General features: G+C 54.2%; 1 pseudogene; it reads left to right on the plus strand.

Annotated features, from left to right (window-relative positions):
* The first annotated feature begins 2,868 nt into the window (after nt 1–2,868).
* On the plus strand, nt 2,869–3,688 carry LOC149521214 (immunoglobulin heavy variable 1-3 pseudogene; annotated as a pseudogene).
* Nucleotides 3,689–3,959: the final 271 nt, after the last annotated feature.

Below are 3,959 nucleotides of genomic sequence, written 5' to 3' on the forward strand. Positions count from 1 at the left end.
CCCTGTTAGCAATCACCTGGTCGCTTGCGCACTGCCTTATAAAGCCCCTCCCCCTACCAAGGCTCAGCCAATCAGCAGAGCCTTCTAGAATTCAAACTTTAATTAGAAGCCAACAGTTTCCACCTGCCAATCACAGCCCCTACCAATCACAGCACAAACTCTATCAAGGGGAGGGTTGGGAAGGGGAAAAAAAAGCCTCACTCTCAAACACAGGGGAAAATAAATAAATAAAACAAACAAACAAAAAACAAAAAAGAACACACACCAACCCTCACTCACAAACACAAGCTCAGCGTACAGCAAGCAGCCCCAAGCACAACACCCACTTCCCTCAAGACTCCTGTATCTACTTCTCCTCTACCTGGAGAACTCCCCCTATAAAGCCTCACTCAAAGGGGGGGGGGAAACCAACACCCTCACATACCAAACAAACACAAGCTCTGCACACACTAAGAAAGCCCCAATGACAAAACACACTTCCCTCAAGAGTCCTGTATCTGCTTCTCCTTCACCTGGAGAACTCCCTCTCAAAACTCCCTGTTCGCAATCACCTGTTCGCAAGCTCCTTGGTGAAGCTTCCAGAATCACTTGGGTGCCTAAATCCCATAGATCTCAGTGCAGGCTGGGTGTGCCAGCGTTCTTGAAAATCCCACTAAGCACAAACCTGCTTCTTTATCAGCCTCAGTAGTTACAGTAAATGGGCCCCGATACGTAAAGGCCCCGGGCTGGTACATAACCCGAGAGTTAGGTGTCCAAATTGCAGGAAAGCAGAAAGAAATGAAATGTCTGTTCCTAACCCCCTTAGGACACTCTCGTAGGGTCAGAGAATGAAGGGCCCGGTCTGAGCTGCTGCATGGCAGAGGCCAGAGAACGGTACCGGTCTGAGACTCTCAGCCTAGCTGGCCCACTGACTCCCCAGTGCACGTTACACCTTTTCCACCCCGCTCCCTGCAGTGATGCGGAACCGTCCAGGCTGAGGAGCCGGGCAGCGCGTGCACCCTCCGTCCGGTTCCTGACAAGGGGTCTGATTCAATCTTCGGCTTGACAAGGCGCAACAGAAACAACCCCCCGTGCAGGGCAATAATTGTGGGTGTGATCCAGCCCCCAGCCCAGGGGCCCTTTCTACACCGCGAACGAGCCAGGCACATTCCGGGCGGACGAGAGACACTTCCCAAACGGCCCCCGCCCCGCAGCCCCTGCTGGGTCTGTTGCCCTTCGCCCCTCGCCATGTTCTGCGCAGGGAGATTCCTTCCCTCGCTCGCCGCCAGCTCCGAAGTGTTTGCGCTCAGTAAGTGTTTGGGGTGTTTTGTGTTCGTAGGTGCCCGGTGCGAGGTGGAGCTGGTGGCGTCTGGGGTGGAGTCTAGAATCCCGGAGAGTCCCTGAGACCCTGCAAAGCCTCTGGGCTCACCTCCAGCAGCGCTGGATGCGCCAGGTTCCCGGGAACTCGCTGCAGTGTGATTCGGAGAAAATGTTCTTTATAGAGTCGGCCAAAGGGCACTTCACCGTCTCCACGGACAATCCCAACAACCTGCTGCACCTGCAAATGACCGGCCTGGAGCCCGAGGACACCGCCCGCTATTACTGTGCCAGAGACTCACAGTTACAGGAAACCCCTGAGGGCAAAGCAGAGAAAGGCGGGCACCTCCTCGCGATGAAGAGTGAGATTTTCCCTCCTCCCCCTTCAACTACAGCAGCTGGAGGCTCCATTTGGGATCCAACTCACTTCCCTGGCTCTGAAATTCGGAGCCTGCCCAAGTAACAGACAAGCGGACACGCTCAGTCAGCGGTGACATTGATTTGTGTGTCTATCACGTCACAGGGCGCGCACACACATTGCCAGACACTCAGTGAATTGTTCCCTGGATTCCTACAGCCCAGGTCCAGGTCCCACGTCACAACCAGCTAGTCTCCCCCTCTGTCGGGGTCAGACATGCGCACTGAATGTTCCTCGGAACCGCTCTTGGTGACTTCCCAGCCACCCTCCCCGCAGCAGCGAGCTGCCAGAGAACGGGGTAGGGTGGGGAGGGGGAGGGGCACTTGGAAGAGAGACTATGAAGCTAGACAGACATTGAGCGGGTTAGTGAGTGGCCTTGGATACAGCGATAAACTGAAGTAGCCTGCAAATTAAACCCCCTCCCCCTTCTCCAGGCCCTGCAGGGACACAAGTGACCAAGTGACACGAAGCTAAAAGGACGAAGAGGGGGGATCGTTTCTGTGGTTACTGAAGGGACAGATCCGCACGGGGGCAGCAAAGTGTCACGGTCGCTTCGGAAACGTTTCTGCCCAGAGACTGAATCGGGGAATAATCACCAGGAATTATTGGCTTCAGCTCTGCAGGCTGGGCTGGATCTTGAGCGCGAGGCTCTACGCAGCCTAATCCCTTCCCATTCAGCACGAGTTCGGTGCCCAGCGCCCCTTGGAAGATCTAAGATCACCGCTCACAGGTAGATTTCCCCACTGGAGAGTGCCCGTGTTTACACATTACTGGACTCTGTGTTGTGTCAGTTTCACATCCACTGGGTGTGACATTGTGACAACCCGCCACAGGGCACCGTAACATTCAGCTTCACCAATTGTCCCTTAGCTCCCACGGACGCCTCGCTGAGGTCACAGTAGCTTCCATGTTGTCCTAGATCGGGGCCCAGATTCCATAGCTCTGCTCTGGCCTCCTCCGTGGCTGTGTCCCTCCAGATTCTGAGGCCGTTTATTTGCACTTCCGGGCAAAGCCGCGCTTTCGTCACCCGATGTAGCCACGCTCATATGCAAATTAAGTAGGGAAAGTGCCTGATAAAGAACAGCCAGGGCGCCTCGCCAACAGGCGGCGGGTTTCCTGCTTTGTAGCACACAAGGTGGTGGAGGAGAATGACAATGATCGGTCTGGGGTTCTGTTTCCTTCTGGCGGCTGTCTCAGGTAAGGGGATGGATGCAGGTGTCTGCTGGGCACAGCTGGGCCGAGAGAGCAAAGATGGTTTGAAGATGAAGATGTAGGAGGTGGATCAGGAACTCTGGAATCAAAATCCCAGCTCTGAGCAGATCGCATGGGATGGAGTTTTAAAGCCAGATGGTGGGGTTTGATGCCCAGGTTTCATTACTCCGTATTAAGAATCCCGTACACAGCATTGAAAAGCCTCCAGAGCAGATTGTGCCTCAGTTTCCACTTTGCCAAATGGGGATAATTGTCCTTCCCTGCTGCACAGGAATATGACGGAGACAAATTCTCTCTTATTAAAAGGCAGATCAGAGACTGCCTTTAGGAGGCAAGACAAGGGCTTGAATAAGGCCGGGAAGAGGAGGAATAGAATGGAATTAACGGTATTTGTATTGTTTTTCTACAGGGGCCAGCTCCCAAATCCAGCTGATCCAGTCTGGGGCAGAAATCAAGAAGCCCGGAGAGTCCGTGAAGGTCTCATGTAAAACCTCCGGCTACAGCTTTACCGACTATTACATTAGCTGGGTCCGGCAGGCTCCCGGGGAAAGCCTGGAGTGGCTGGGATACATCTATCCCGGTAATGGTGGCACTAGCTACTCCCCGGCCTTCCAGGGGCGAGTCACCATGACCAGGGCCAACTCCATAACCACGGCCTGGCTGCAGCTGGGCAGCCTGCGAGCCGATGACACCGCCACGTATTACTGCGCTCGGCACACGGTGACACAAACCAAAACAACAGCCCTTCAAAAACCCCAGTGAGAGAACCCAGGTGTCCTGCCAACCCTGGAGCCTTTAGTCCCTCCGGCGAGCATTTGCCCAGATCAACAAGCCGGGGTCATTTGTCCCAAATTTCATAGGCCCGTCACGGTCAGTTGTTTAGTTATTTCTGGCTGCAGCGTTAAATCAGTTTTCAGAACAGGCTTCTGTGACAGTCATCTGTGTCATCAGCAAAACAGCCCGGAGCGAATGCCCTGAGTGATATACGATAGGAGATTTGAAGGAGGGGTTTTCAATATCTCTGCTTGAAGGT

This window comes from Pelodiscus sinensis, chromosome 30 (genome assembly GCF_052426305.1).
Source record: "Pelodiscus sinensis isolate ZL-2025 chromosome 30, ASM5242630v1, whole genome shotgun sequence".
NCBI lineage: Eukaryota > Metazoa > Chordata > Testudines > Trionychidae > Pelodiscus > Pelodiscus sinensis.